This window comes from Zeus faber (genome assembly GCF_960531495.2).
Source record: "Zeus faber genome assembly, chromosome: 10".
NCBI classification, from domain to species: Eukaryota; Metazoa; Chordata; class Actinopteri; order Zeiformes; family Zeidae; genus Zeus; species Zeus faber.
Genome location: NC_137199.1, coordinates 10,341,348 through 10,358,437, shown reverse-complemented (window position 1 = coordinate 10,358,437; position 17,090 = coordinate 10,341,348).

Genomic DNA, 17,090 nt, shown 5'->3' with positions numbered 1-17,090 from the left:
CAGTTTACATTGAACGCTGCCTCGGCTCTGTTATCTCCTGGTTTGCGCGTCTTGCGGAGCAACCGCTATGCGGTCTACACAGCGCAGCCCTCCTGTCTGTAAAACCACTGTCTATATTTCCTGTAAACAACAACTTCTCATTGTTATGACTCTCCGTGTTGTCTGTGGAAATAGAGCGGCACTCTCAGTGACGGACGGGGGCCATGTTGAGCAGTGATGACGCTGTGACGGAAACACGACCGTTTGATGCCGTGTGGGGCGACAATGACGGAGCGCCGTAACATCTTTCTGTGATTATTTATAGTTTTCCGGGTCATGGTTTTCCAATGCGTACCGGGTCCATGAAACGCATCATGGACTCCTACAGTTTGTCTGTTACGACTTCCTCCTCGAATCCTGCAAAGTAAGGACGGACACAACAAACAGAATGCCTTTATTTTAAAAAACCAAAGAGATAAGATATCAAACGAAAAGCCCCGGCGACGTCAAGCAGGTTAGACAATAACACACACACTCACGCACACGGAGTTTGTAGCGATGGAGTCCAGACCACGTAGCTCACACGGTGCGAACGGACGTTTGTAGCCGCAACCTGCACATTTATAGCAAATTGTCAAGTCAAGTCCAGTCCAGTTTATTCGTAAAGCCCTTAATCACAATACAGTCTCAAAGGGCTTTTACGAGCCCACGTTTCACATAGAGATCAACGACATCCCCTGCTCTGAACCCTCATCCGGGGGCAAGCCAAGGTTCGGCTGCGTCCGACCAATTTTTGACGTTTCCTCCTCCGTATGTCGATCAAGTTGGGTGAAACTTGAACCACGAGATGCCTTAGACGTCCCGTGTATTGCAGTCTGCAGCTATGTTTATTATTATTGTTGTCGTTATTGTAAGGCGTTTTTATCATTTTTATTCTCTGTCTTTTTAGGGCTAAAAGTATCCGAAAACACCTCAGCGGCAGAACACACAGATATGGTTGAGGTCTTTTTCGAGGATGTTTCAGAAGTCTTTTCGTTCGAGGTTGTTCAATATCGATCCACATTTGAATCAGAAATTAGTGAAAAACTGTCGTAATTTCATGTGTTTCAGGAGCGGGCAGCTTTGTGACATCATCATCTAAAGTTATATAAGTCCAAGCTTCGTCTTTTGGAACTCATTCCCCTGCAGTCACTTGCTAGTATGACACCGACGGTGAAGAAGGGTCTTTGTGCAGATCTTCGTGCTCGGAGCGTAGCTGCTTCGTACTCCTTTCTGCTTTCCTTTATATTCCTTTCCACTCTTTCATTTATATTGCAGATACGTCCAAATACATGGAGTATCAATGCAAAAAAAAAGTCACAACTACTGAGAAGTCGTAAGCCTCGTCCGCCATCTTTGGCATGCCGTACAACTCGGTAGCGTCATGCGTCATTGCGCCACGTCCTGCCTCCTGCAAGCTCTACCCAGGCTCCGCCCCTTGTCTAAACCAAAGTAATTTACAGAGTATTTTCAGTAGGTGTCAACTCGTTCGACATGGACAATCTCCGGTTTCGTGCTACGCGTGTAAAAGAGCAACTATCTGGACATTGTCCGGAGCTCATGTGTGAAAGCAGCTCTAGACAGACAGCTTGAGCCGGGGCTGCGTGTAAGTAAAACTTGGAAAACTGGACCTCCGGAAACTGTAATCTTTCAAGGAAGATGTTTCCGCACCGCAGGAAGTCCTAAGAAGCAGTGGAGAAACCAACCTTTTTTTTTTGTGTCCGCACTGTGTCATCCAGAAACGATCGTAATTCTTTAATCACCTTTCCTCAGGGATATTTAAACTGAACGCCAGAAGAACAACATGCTGTGATGTAAGTCCACGGTGTTAAAAGCTTTTGTAACTTGTGCTGCGTTTCACAGAACCCGGAAAACGAATATGCACCTAAAACAACTAAGCTGGACCCTGTGTATTGCTGCCTGCAGCTGTACATTTTTCGGGCTAAAAGTGTCTGAAACACGACAATCGACGAACCCACGAACATGGTTAAAGTCTCGTTGGAACCGAGATGTTTCAGACATCTTATTGTGCAAGTTTTTGTCACATCGATCTACATTTTTTGCAGGAATTAGTGAAAAACCATTGCAAATCAAACCGAAATTGAAGAACGTTGGCATGCCTTGATTCGTTTGTGGAGCGCTTTGTGACATCATGAACCAACGTTATATAAGTCCAGGCTTCGTTTTTGGGCGCACACTCGCATTCGGAGAGCTGTGCTGTGTAAACCTGGTTGCTTTGCGCAGCATTTACGCTTGTTCAGACAACAGACCAGAGGAGCCGATGCGGTGTTTAATGTAAACTCAGAAAATTGTAACTCGTGCTACGTTTCACAGAACCCGGAAAACTGTAATACGTACCAAAAACAACTAAACTGGACCCTGTGTATTTCTACCTGCAGCTATATTTATTATTATTATTATTATTATTATTATTATTATTGTTGTTGTTGTTGTTGTTGTTATTGGTATGTTATCAGTTACTGGCGACTACAATGCCTAGGCAACACAGAGCTGAGCACACACTACTTATCTTGCAGTGGAACGTTAAGAACTCGGGCCGCTCATTAATCTCCATTGCTGTGTGTCACAGTTTAGAAAGAAAGGGCAGATTACCCCCGTCCCTGGTTTGAAACTCTAATTTAACCACATGCTGCAAGCCATTATTCAGCCATCACAGCGAACCCACAAAACAAATGGTATTTACCTTGTAGGCCATATTGCCTAAGGCGAAGGGGGGGGAGGTAAGGAAGGGGAAATGGAGTCCGAGTTGGAGGATATTCATCATAAAACTATATCTTCCTCTGAAAGTGCCGGAATACCATCTTTCACCCAAGAACAGCACCAGACTCTGAAACGAGTGCGGAGGGTGGGGGCGCGGGGGGTTGGATTTGACACAGATGTATGACATCACCATCTAATCCTTCCACACATTCTGTAAAACGCAATGATCGCATGGATTTCATCGCCATAGCAACACACTCAAACATAATCCCGTGCAGCGCCTGAAGGCTTCTGGTAAAAAATTTCATTAGCGCAGCACAGCATTTCTCTTCGCCAGTTATTTGCTGATATCCAAATTAGCGCGCCATTAAAGGCTCCCATCGTTCACAATCAGGAGCTTTGCAGTGTGGCTTTCAACCCACCAGCTTCCCACGGCCGAATCAAAGCTTCCCATCTAATGCAATGCAGACTAAATCTGTTTGTGGTTTAGCCTCCTTCATCTCTTTCCACCATTTGTTATCAGGCGATAGAGTCTGAGAACCATGTCAACATCTGGACAGCCCTCTAATGAACTCAAGGGCAAGCCAGTCTGGGCACAGGCAAATTAGGTCAGGGATTGTTGGAGTGGGAGCGTACGATAGGAGAGAATAGGAGAGGATTCCACATACTGGGACAGAACCCCCCCCCCCCCCCCCCAAAAAGAAACATTCCATGCACTTCCAGGCTATGATAGTGAACATAACAACACTTCAATAATCTCAGATAAATTACTCCTTCTCCTGAGGGGGATGTTCTGTGCCGTGCCATGCTAGGAATCTTGATGATAAATCCACGCCTTGGTCACCAGCCATGAGTTGGAACACACTCGATGATTAAGTTGAGGAAGGAGGAGTCCACCAATCTTCCTTGGTGAGTCCGATCCACTCTGACATTAATGTCTGTCACTCTGCTCTACAAATTCCTGTACTTATAAACCATAGACCGAATTTACATAACTCCCCTGTAACATACAGGAATCTAAACTATTTAATACTGATTCGGACTCAAACTCTCAGTACCCCGCAAAGCCATGAACCTAGAACAATAAAAGTGTCTCTATTAAACGTAAGGTCACTAACTAACAAGTCATTATTAGTTAATGACCTTATAAGTACTCATAACCTGGGTTTCGCTCTATTAACTGAGACCTGGCTGGACAGAAATGGCTCAGTCGCACTCATTGAGACAGCACCTCCTAATTTCAAGTTCATCCAAACCACTAGAGCTGATGAGAGAGACGGTGGAATAGCTGCCGTCTTCTCTGATATCTATACCTGCAGGTAGATCCCCTCGGAGGATTCACGTCTTTTGAACACCTTGCTAGATCTACAAACTGCAGTGCCCCGATTTTAGTCATCGCTGTCTATCGGCCACCAAAATATAAATGTGGGTTTCCTGATGAATTCTCTGAGCTACTGTCCAAGGTCTCCACTGATTATGATTGTGTAATTATCTCAGGTGATTTTAATATTCATGTTGACAATCAAACAGACCCAGATGCTCAACACTTCATTAGCCTTTTGGAGGCATTTGACCTCACTCAGTAGGTTTCTGGACACACCCACAATAAGGGGCATAAGGAGCTTAGTCATATCAAAAGGACTAAATATCACTGTACCCTATGTCATGGATGTTGCTATTTCAAAACACTGTTGCATTTTCTTTGACGTGTCTGCTCTTCCTGTACAACAGAGGGGTACCCAAACAATTAAAAAATGTATCAATAACAATAACACCATTGAAATCTTTAAGAGAATTGTAAATTAGTTAGTTAGCCTTTTAGACACCTATCAATCTGGCTTTCGACCTCACCATAGCACAGAAACAGCACTTCTGAACGATCTACACATAAACACTGACGCAAAAAAACAATCTCTTCTTCTGCTCCTGGATCTCAGTGCTGCCTTCGACACTGTTGACCATCATATTTTATTAGCACGATTACAAAAATGGGTCGGCCTATCTGGCCCAGTTCTAAATTGGTTCAAAACCTACCTACAGGACAGGCAGTTCTTCGTGTCCATTGTAGATTTTGTGTCAAACAAAGTGGATATTGTATGTGGAGTGCCCCAGGGTTCGTTTCTGGGACCATTATTGTTTAACCTCTATATGCTTCCACAGGCACATTTTGTAAAGAAACACAAAATAAATTACCATAATTATGCAGATGATTCACAACTGTACATATCCCTATCTCCTGATGACCTACTCCCCATACACTCCCTCACTCAGTGTATTAATGATATTAATGCATGGATGTCAAAGAACGTTTTACAACTGAACAAAGACAAAACAGAAATACTCATCTATGGTGCAAAGGCTCAAAGACAGAAAATTGCAGCTCATCTCAGTTCTCTGTCCCTGGAGAGCAAGAATGAAGCCAAAATTCTGGGTGTAATAATAGACGGCAATCTAAATTTTAAGGGCCATATAAATCAAATCACAAAATCAGCCTTCTACCATCTAAAAAACATTTCAAAATGAAGAGGCTTCTTGTCAAAAGCAGACTCCGAAAAATTAATCCATGCATTCATAACGAGTAGAAATCGGCTGTGGAGCGGCTACAGTTAATCCAAAATGCGGCTGCACGCGTTCTCACTGGGACAAAAAAGTTTGAACATATCACACCTGTTCTTAGAGCTCTACATTGGCTCCCCGTCAAAACTAGAATTGATTTTAAGATTCTGCTACTTGTATATAAAGCCTGAAATGGCCTTCCACCTCAGTATATAAAATAAATGCTAATTATACACAAACCAGCAAGAACTCTCAGGTCCACAGGCAGTGGTCTTCTAACCATCCCTCTTACCAACTCTAAAGCAGGAGAAGCTGCTTTCTATACCTATGCCCCAGGTAAATGGAACACCCTACAGAGGGACCTGAGAGAGGCCCCCACACTGAATACATTTAAAAGCAGGTTAAAAACCTTGCTGTTCGCTACAGTCTATGACTGACTTACTGACTGACTGATGTCTGTCTGTCTGTCTGTCTGTCTGTCTGTCTGTCTGTCTGTCTGTCTGTCTGTGTTACTGGTGCTGGTGCTGTGGCTGCTAACCTTATACCTAAACTCAACCCTCGCTTACCTTATGGCTAAAATTAAGCATCTCTAACCCTATTCCCTAACTTAAACACCTCTGACCTTATACCTCGACTTAACCGTCTCTAACCTGAGTGACTTCTCCGGTTCCGGTGAGAGCTACCACTTCCGGTTCCGGTGACTTCTTTGCGTGTGCGTTGATGTTGTCTTTTTTGCGGTTGGTTTTTGTTGCTGCTGCTGGAGTTGATGTTGCTGCTAACCTTGTACCTAAACTTGACTCTCGCTTACCTTATGCCTCAACTTAACGTAACCTTATACCTCGACTTAACCATCTCTAACCTGAGTGACCGTTCCAGTTCCGGTGAGAGCTACCACTTCCGGTTCCGGTGACGTCTTTGCCTCTACGTTGCTGCTGCTGTTGTTGCTGCTGGTGTTGATGTTGGTGCTGCCGTTGTTGTTGTTTCTGTGGCTGTTGTTGCTGCTGTTGTTGTTTTCTGTTGCTGTTGCTGCCACTGTGGTTGGAGTCACTTTTATTGTTGTTTTTGTTGTCTTTGTTGTTGCTTTTGTTGTTGCTGTTGTTTCAGGGGCATTCTTTTGTAATGACTGGCTGACAACTATGTTCTCTCTTTCTTTTTTGTCTTTCTTTTTTGTATTTCTTTGTAATGCACATTGTGTTGCCCTGGTATGAAATGCGCTCTATAAATAAAGTGTGACTTGACTTGACTAGAGCCTGTCTCGCCCTGTGACAGGATCGGAGCTCTTTCGGAAATCCCAAATGAGACTCCCATATTGGATGAAAATGTATGTCTGAATTGTTTCTACTGTAGGATACAGTAATTATAATGTAATATATAATATAACAACGAAAGGCTTCCATTCTGGTTAAGAAGCAGTTGTTCAATATGGTGGTATAGTCAATTATAGACAGAGCATGTAGGCTGAATAAATTATAATTTAATTTACAAATTCTACTAAAGCAATGAATTTTGGGCATATTCTCAATTGTGATACGACCAACAGTGGACTCCTGTACGGAGGTTAGTCTACACCTGCTAATACAGTTGATGTGATCATGTTGTACTACTAGCAGTGGATAAGAATGATAAAGCTTCATTTGATAAATCCTCAGCTAGAGAGGGCTTCTCATTTGTGCCGTGGGAAGGAAAAGCATGATTCCATTTTTGTTTATTTGTGTAATTCATTCACAGACATGTATTTAAAAATTGTTTGGTTTCCACTGTTGGCAAATTGCTGTTTGACCAAAAATGAGCAGCCTTTGGCCTGTGGATAGTTGTGTGAGACGGATAACAGTACTCGCCTCGAGTGCTACTTTTTTTGTCTTTCTTGCTCATTTCATCCAGTGTTGCTTCTGTGTCTATGAAACCTGCAGAAAGAGATGCTGGGTGGTATTTGTTTTGTAAATAATTTAGATCTATCCGTCTATCTATCTATCTATCTATCTATCTATCTATCCATCCAGAACATGGTAGAGGAAGATGGTAAAAATAAATCATGTATGCACTGTGTGTGTGTGTGTGTGTGTGTGTGTGTGTGTGTGTGTGTGTGTGTGTGTGTGTGTGTGTGTGTGTATATATACTGTATATATGTGTGTATGTAGACAGCATGTCTGAGTGTTTGTTTGTGTTGAGCCTCGCTGTGGCCCTTGAGCAACTGCATAAACCCCTCTAAGGGACCGGTGGCATTTCTTGACGCTGGTGTGTTGTGCAGTTCAGCCGGAGCGGCGACGTGGCCCACTTTCAACAACAGCAAACGGCAATACCACCATTTATGGACGGGCTGTGGTAGGTTCAGGTTGCCCGCAGTAACGCTGGCCGAAACGGGGCGGTTTCGCAGACACAGATTAGGCCTGATCTGAGACTTAAACACACTTTTAATCTGGACAAACTGATATGGCCTTGGTTTAACAAAATCTGATTTCCAGAAGGAAAATTGGAGCTAATCCCCAGTCTAAGGGAAGGCTTAAACAAAGGCATGTTTATTGGAGTATTTTTGGATTAATGGATGTGGCCTCCAGGTTGACCTTAACAATAGAGAAAATGGATTATCTGGACTTGGACCAGCACTAGGACCAGACCAGGCATTTTTAAAATTCTGGATTCATTCAGGATTATTTTAGTCCTGATTTAGACTAAACCCTGTCCGCTAAGGCGCCCCAAACAAGAATGCTATGCCAAGATTTAAAGGGTCCATAAGAGCGAGTAAATGCATCTTAGATATGGTGTTGATTTCTATGTACTGTGCTTTCATCCACACAATGCACTTTATTTTCTGTATTCTATTCACACCTCCATGCAATTTGGGGTCTTCAATTATTGCACGTGTAGGTGGCGAGGGGACCACAGCAGCTCTGCCGAGGTATTCCTGGCATGAATCGAATCCCGGTATCCGATGCAGCGAGGCGATATCTGACGCTCCCCCCTGCTAACGTTCATCCCCGCGTCGAAGATGGCGGCAGGGCGGCTCAGCGGTCAGCTCTGTCACCTCGCGGCAAGCAGCGCCTGGGTTCTGTCTCTGCGGAGTTTGCATGCCCCCCACCCCCACAAAAAGACATGTACGTTAGGGACCCTCCCAGGGACTACCGATGAAAATTAGTTGACGGGCACATTTGCACTGATGTGTGATGTGTTGTGGAAACTGAAATGTTGATTAATGTGCACTGTCCCCGGTAGATAAATAAATTACTCTGATTGGATGAACGTAATTAACAAGTGAAGAAGGGCGGGGCGGGGGCTGCGTAACCTTATCGCGAATGCTCTGTGTTGTCGTACCAAAACAGATACGGAGCGAGCGCCGGGACACATCTGTCTACTGAATAGGAATTGGACACACCGCCACACATCAAAGGGTGTGATTGAGGGGGTGTGTTCCACCGCGGAAGTGGGTGAAAAGAAACTTGCCCAGTCATTTCAGATATGAATGACTTTCATCATCCCCAAACATATGGCGAGCCATCGTAATCCTGTTACCGCTTTCACTTTGAAACAGAGAATTTGCTGTTTACTGTGTCTTGAGGGATGGTGAAAAGAGAGGCTTTTTTTTTTCCTTTATTCCTTCCTTTTTCTTTATCATCTCCAGAGCTGCGCACACACGCACACACGCACACACGCACGCGCGCGCACACACACACACACACACACACGCACGCACGCATATTGCTTTATTTTAATTTCTTCCTTTCATGGACCATAAGTAAAAAACCCAGTCTCAGATGTAGTTTCACCTTTGAATCACTGCTTCTTCTTTTCTTTGACCAAGTCTAAAATACATCAAACGGGTTCTTAAGAAAAACTCTCGATACTCTAGAACCGGTCTTCTTTGCCATATACCTCCTTTGCCTTTTTGTCTTTGCACAGGAAAGCTGGGAATATGAAATGACTAACAATGAGATCCACTGCCAGTTTCAAGTCTGTCTGTTGAGTGGAAAAGTCGCTTTTAAACTGAAAGATGCCGCTCAAACCACCACACCGTGTGTGTGATTTCCTTCCAGCCTCACAATGGGAAAAATGTTGGCATCGCTGCGGCACTGTTCCGGTGCACACAAAAGCAAATTTTTACTTTGCCTTGTGCCAGAGATACTGCAGAATAACGAGCTGCTCACATTTTTTACGCAATGCAAAGTAGCCGTGCACTCTACTTTCCCACCAGTGTGTACAAAATATGGAAAGCGGCATCCCATTTCACAGCTCTGACACGCAGACAGATAAGGGTCAGATTGTGCAGCGAACACACAGATCCAGATAATAGAGCGTGGGGGTAAAGAGCAGCTCTCAGAGAGAGAGAGAGAGAGAGAGAGAGAGAGAGAGAGAGAGAGAGAGAGAGAGAGGGAGGAGCACGGGAAAAGTGAAAAGGAGGAAGAAAAGGAGTAGGGAAACGCAGAGGCTGTCCCAGAGGCAAGGAGGAGGCAGCTGGCTCTGAGGTGTGTTTGTGTATGCGTCCTATTTTTAGTTTTCCCTCATGTGCGTCTCTCCTACTCAAACAGCTGCCGGAGCGTTCCTACTCCAAAAGACAGAACGTCAACGGTGAAGTAAAGTTGTGCTGCACCGGCGAGTATGCTCTGGAAGTTGATTGCGGAGCGGTGAAGAAGGCTCGCCTCTGTACATATGCTGCATGAGGATGATGGTGATGATGATTATGATGATGCTGCGATCAACATCCCCCCCGGGTCGTGTTGACGTCAGCTTGAATCACTTTGACACAGGAACACAAAGATGAGGTGCGGCGTGAAGTTGGGGAAGCAGGCTGCCTCACTTAAAGGCTGAGTGTAAATACAATTGTTTATCTCCCACATGGTGTGATAAATAAATGGACATCGCAGGCTGACGCAGCAATCACAGCCAAGACGGTAGTGATACAATGGGCAAAAATAACACATCGGTAAGAGCTGTGATACTTCACTCATAACAACTAAGGAGGTACATAGCAAAAGCAAAGTATGACTATTTGGAATAAATAATTGATGCACGTTTATCAATGAGAAAACAAAATACTACTTCGATTTACAACTTTGATTCCTCAGGTTTATACTGCTAAATATTTTTGGGTTTATATTGTTTAATATTAAATGTTCCTTTTTTAAATTTCATTATTATTGTGAAAGTTACATTTTTAGATTTATATTCCATAAAGTAAAAAAAAAAATCAGATTTTCTTTCCGTAACCCTATATGTATGCCATATTATTTTAATATGTACAGTTACTCATCTTGAATCTTGAATCTTAACTCTGAGGTTTATTGTATATTTCACTTTTTCCCTGGTTACTGACATTTTTAGGCTAACGACTAATTGAGCCGAAGGAGTCTGGATACTGAAGAAAAAAGATTACGAGAGAATCTACCAGTTCAGATCATCTCCTTGCTAAGTGTTGAAGGGAAGCAGCGCTGTGCACAGCACTGTTGGTCACAGTTACGGTCGCAGTTCCACTTCGCACAATTTGGCGTAGAATGGTTGTGAACCCTTCCTATTTCTGGATTTTCGGGCCGGTGTAGTGACCGTATTGAATGGGGCCAATACAGGTTGCGTGGAGGCTGAATGATGCAAGATCGATGATTGGGTTCTCATTGTGTGCACAGACGTGACGTCCGATATGTGTTGTGTTTACATCCGATGCCGCTGTCGTGGAAATTCCAGCCACTCAGGCGAGGGTTGATGCGTGGGCTGCGATAGTTCAGGTTAAAAAGAAAATACAACAACTGTCACTTAGTCTAAGTATATTGTATATAAGATTGCAATCATTGAGGAGTACTTTACAGGTCACACAGAATAGCAAAGACTATCACCCCAAACCCACTTTCTCGAGGGTTTATATCAACTATGTTACATGGACCGTTACTGTGAGGGTGTCCCAAAGGCAGTTGCTGAGGGTGTAGTCATATGTATAGGTCACAAAGGCTGTTGCAATTGTTTCAGCAGTTTCAACTTCTTCAACATCTTGGCTTAACAACTTGTAATTGTGAGCTGCCCGACAACAGGGCTGACGGTACAGAATGTTCCTGTTGTTAGTAAAGCAGATATGGGGTTACAAGCGGGCATAGGGTTAGTTCAGTATTCCCATTACAGCACCATTGTTAAAATGCTCACTTTGTATGGGACAAGCTCGACAGCATTTTCCCTTTTTCCACCAATTTGCACCAGTCATGTTGTGAATGTTGAAAAAAAAATACCCTTTTTTCCCTTTTTTCCCCCCAATGGTAGAACATTGTAGCGTGGGGATGGGATGGTTTGAGCAGCCACACCTGACCTGGATCTAGGTGATTGGGTTAGGGTGGCTGCATACCTGTTGCTTGGCGGTTGGGCTAACGAGCAACAGGTCACCCTATCCTCACACACACTCAGGATAGGAGCCCTGTAATGACATGTTCAATCTGCTCCTGGCTAATTCCACCTAGCCTCCTCTCTACAATAAACTGATGTCTACAACCCATCCTCCTCTGTGTCTCTGTGCTGGAGGGCCCTTGGATAATGCCACTTGGGTGGAATGTGGCAGGCAGAACTGCCACAAACATGTTTACTGATACATCAACAAACAAATAGTGGGTAGCTGGTAATGAAAATGATACTCGCTACCTAGCTGTAACAGCTGGTTATAAATGACCAGAGCAGCAAGAAAAAATCGGAGGAACTCAAACAAATAGAAATCTTTGATTGGGAAAGAATGCGTGGCCAAGACCGTGGGTCCTTATATATACAGAAATGATCACTGTCACATACACATGACGAAGACGAACGCCATTGCTGACGCATTTCGTCATTTGTCGTCATCACTGTAGTTTTTTCTTCGGGACTTCCAAGATTCAAGATTATTTATTTATATTTATCACATACTTATACATAAGAGCATACATATATGCAGTGAAATGTCATTGCAATGCAGCCGGAGATTATGCACAATAAGTACTAACTGACACAATAGCTAACTAATTAATTAACTAAATTTACTGAACTAACTGATTCCTAAAACGTAATTCAGTTATTAAATAGAATAAAATTAGAGTAAAAAGGTATTATACTGATCGGGAATACAAAATAGAAATAAGAGGAATACACTATTATGTATATACAGATACGTGCAGTAAAGTGGCATGTGAATAAAAAGAGGTAGTGTGTGTTAAGATATACAGTCTTTGTGGGGATTAACCAGTCACAGACCTGTACAAGAGATGTTCTATTTTTTTGGATGAAGGTTTCTTCTGTGGTTCTTAGAATTCTTGTGTCATATATGGGTATATGACCTTGGCCTCTTTTCTTTGTCTCAGCTCTATTTGGTCCTCTTTTTGGGCCTGTTTTTCATAAGACTTTATTTTTGTTAATTCATTACTCCCGTTTTTGGGGTTTAATAGCATACATTTTAAAAGGTTTTCATATACCTTGAACATTTGTGGTTTAGTATAACATGTTATCCGTTTCTTTATGTGGAGGTGTATAATTAACCACAAAATGCCCCCCTTTGTGACTTCTCTAAAGTCACATTCAAACAGAATAACGAGGATATACAAAATACTTTAAATAATAACAATAGGTATTCTGGATAATGGCTTTAGGTATGGTACCCATACCTAGGTATGGTACCTACCACCGTAGGTATGGTGTCAAGGAGAGGAGTGTGGAAGGACAGATGGTGGTGGATTTCGTCAAAAGGATGGAATTGGCTGTTGTGAATACATATTTCAAGAAGAGGGAGGAACACAGGGTGACATACAAGAGTGGAGAAAGGTGCACACAGGTGGACTACATCTTATGCAGGAGGTGCAATCTGAAAGAGATTAGTGACTACAAAGTGGTGGTAGGGGAGTGTGTTGCTAGGCAGCATCGGATGGTGGTCTGTAGCATGACTCTGCAGGCCAAGAAGAGGAAGAGAGTGAAAGAAGAGCCAAAGATAAAATGGTGGAAGTTGAAAAAGGAGGAGTGTTGCATGCAATTAAGGGAAGAGGTTAGGCAGGAAATAGGTGGGAATGAACGGTTACCAGATGACTGGGAAACAACTGCAGAAGTGATGAGGGAGACGGCTAAGAACTAAGTACTCTGTGTATCATGTGGGAAGAGGAAGGAAGACAAGGACTCTTGGTGGTGGAATGAGGAAGTACAGGAGGACAAAGAGCAGAAGAGGTTGGCGAAGAAGAAATGGGATAGTCAGAGAGATGAAGAAAGTACATGAGTACAAGCTGATGCAGTGCAAGGTGAAGAGAGAAGTGGCAAAGGCAAAGGCATACGATGAGTTGTATGAGAGGTTGGACAGTAAGGAAGAAGAAAAGGACTTGTACCGATTAGCAGGACAAAGGGACCAAGCTGGGAAGGATGTACAGCAGGTTAGGGTGGTGAAGGATAATGATGGGAATGTGCTGATAGTGAAGAGAGTGTGTTGAGAAGGTGGAAGGAGTACTTTGAGGGGTTGATGGATGAAGAAAATGAGAGGGAGAGAAGAGTGGATGATGTGGGTATAGTGGATCAAGAAGTGCAGCAAATTAGCAAGGATGAGGTGAGAACAGCATTACAGAATATGAAGAGTGGAAAGGCAGTTGGCCTAGATGACATACCTGGGAAAGCATGTAAATATTTAGGTGAGATGGCAGTGGCGTTCCTAACGAGACTGTTTAACACCATCCTGGATAGGGAGAGGATGCCGGAGGAGTGGAGAAGAAGTGTACTGGTACCCATCTTCAAGAATAAGGGAGACGTACAGAGCTGTGGCAACTACAGGGGAATAAAGTTGATCAGCTACAGCATGAAGCTATGCAGTTTAGTTACGAGACGCAGAACAGCACTGAACAACGCCGATCGATTGTTCCCTTTAAAGCGACCATCCAGGTGAAGATCATTCATCCATATTCCATGTGATACAAAGTCACAATGTGAAACCGTTTCGATCGAATTCAACCTTTAAATCGTACTACTCTTATGCACATGGAGCCACTGTTGTGAAACGGCGAAGGAGAAAAACCCTTCGCGTCATGCACCTACTTCACTTCCGTAAACAGACAGTTAAAGCGCAGCACAGGGGTGTTTCAGTCTCACTTGTCTGTGAAAACGTTCTTCTCCGTATCGTTATGGATTATGCGAAGTGGGTGGCGGGAGCTCTGAATCATATTTCGGACCTAAATGTGACCAGTGCAATAGATCCAAGTCAGTGTTAGCAGCACGTACTGGACTTCATTTTCCACGATGATAGTCAGTTCTCCGATGGCGACGTGGAGACCGACAGCGATGCTGAATCTGATATCACTCCGGACTTGGTGAACATGTCAAACAGAGGATTCCAAACCGAATGTGACGATGAAACTGAATATTTTCAAGAACCACAGGATGAGACTGACGATTCCTTTGTTGTTACAACGGAAGAAGGTGATGAAGTCTGTTGAGGTTGGTGACAGATTTTCAGACTTAAGATTTTCTGAGACTCATAATATAGATAAACTCAACATTTTGTTGTGTTGTCCATACTTTTAAACTCCACAATAATTCCACTTTTATAAAACATGTATATTCTTACTGTTTAATAAAAGGTTTTTTTAAAACAAAATTAGTTGTGTGTTGTTGAGCTGTTCGTGATTGGCCCATTCAGCGGTATGTTAATTAGCCACGAAGCTTTGTCTGTTCTCCAACCCCATTTGCATTCTAGGAGCTGCCTGAATGAACCTGATGTGGGTAAAACTTTGATGGTGATTATCTCACAATCAGTTTGCCACACCCTTGTGGTTTACAAGTCATGGCTTTAAAGATATTTGCTTGATTTGCACAAGTGACACCTTGTTTGGATGCTCTGATTCTCCACTTTCAAATTATGCCAAAAAAATGACCCTAAAGTACGCGGTGGGTCACATTTATCATATCCTTTCATTTAGAATGACCAATTTACTAATGCTTCATGCCATTGTGCCAATCCGTTACTGTTGTAACAATGCAGACTGTCTCTCTGTGGGATAGATAAAGGATTATCTTATCTCAACCAGCAGATCACTTTGACATAAGAACACAAAACAAAAAAATTCAAAAGGAGAAAATAAATAAATCAAACTTTATAAATCAAAAAGGAATGCATTTCTGTTGCTGTTATGCATCATATCAGCTCTCTGTGACGTCACAAAAATATATTTTTGAGGCATTTTTTCCCCAATTTATATTGATAAATTTTGTGTTATCAATTTGGAATGCTTTGCAATAAAATCTATTAACAAAGCACAAACTACAGTTCTGAAAATAAACACTCATCATACTCCTTACCTTTACCAGAGTTGCATTAATGAACTAACAGACACTTTTTCAGCAACTTAAAACCTGCTAACCTATCCCTGCCCGTACAGTCCCCTCCTTCACTTGGAAAGTCGCAGCATATAAGTGCGACGACACAGGACAAAAAGCGGTATTTAGAGTCGTTATGCCGATGTAAACAGTCATTCTGGCTCAGTGCCAGGGAATGAGGAATAGGAGGCAGGCGGAGGCGAAACAGTGCCAGTTGGCGTGTTTATTAACAAGTCTCTAAACAAAAGGTGGCTCGTTGGCCGAAAATTAAACTCCGGGCTCGCAGGCCAATATATATATAAATAGTTTGGGGTTATTTACATTTAGTCATTTAGCAGACGCTTTTATCCAAAGCGACTTACAAGGGAGAATAACATTCAAGCTACATTGCGACAGAGACATTAGTGTAACAATAAATAGTGCTAAGTAGTGCTAAGTAATTGTAGGTTAGGACAGGAGGTACTCACTGAAGAGCTGGGTCTTCAGTTGCTTCTTAAAGACAGAGAGGGAGGTCCCTGCTCTGGTAATTTTTGGCAGCTCGTTCCACCAACGTGGAACTACAAATGAGAATAACCTGGATTGCCGTGGTTGTATGGCCGGCAGAGCCAGGCGACGCTCATTTGACGAGCGCAGCATCCGGGGGGCAACATGTGCTCTTACAAGAGCATTTAAGTAGGCAGGAGCATTCCCAGCAATCACTCTGTAGGCCAGCATAAGAGACTTGAACTTGATGCGAGCGGCTACAGGTAACCAGTGGAGCTCGATGAGCAGCGGAGTGACATGTGCACTCTTTGGCTGGTTGAACACCAGTCGTGCCGCAGCATTCTGTATCAATCCGTGGATCCCCGCTTCCTGGATCACCAGTTGTCCATGTCGGATCATGTCTCTCAGGCTGACTCGCCTGCTCGCCCATCCTACTGCAAGGACACACACACACACACACACACACAATTATACCTAATGTCTCTGGGATCAGGCGAATCAGCGGAGTCCTTCCGTTGATTAGGCTGATCCCCAGCAGCTGAGTGGCCCCAGGATGGGAGACTGCACTGTCTGTCTGCAGCGGCGGCTTGGCCCCACCCCCTTGTTCCACCACAGCCAGCTTTAAGTTCCTCTTGAACTTTATAAACTCAATCGACTCCGTGCCTGATCAATCCTCTCTTTCACTTGGGACTTTGCTGCATATGGCTGCGACGACACAGAACTGAGAGCGATATCCACAGTAGTTGTGTTAACTTAGTTCCTCTTGAACTTTATAAACTCATCTGGCATACTTTTTAGATTCACTTCCTCAACACTTGAAAGATGTTTATAATTACTTTGTGACGACCCCCCAGAAGAGCTGTATGTTTGCACACATCCAGGCTCTGCTCAGTCTCAGAGTAATTACAACATACACGCCGTTGTCTCTTACTAGACCCGGGAATCTTATACTTGATAACAAACCTCTGTATATTACTCTATTTTCCATAAACACACACAACAAACTTTTCCTCTCAGTGCTGTAACTGTGACTAAAC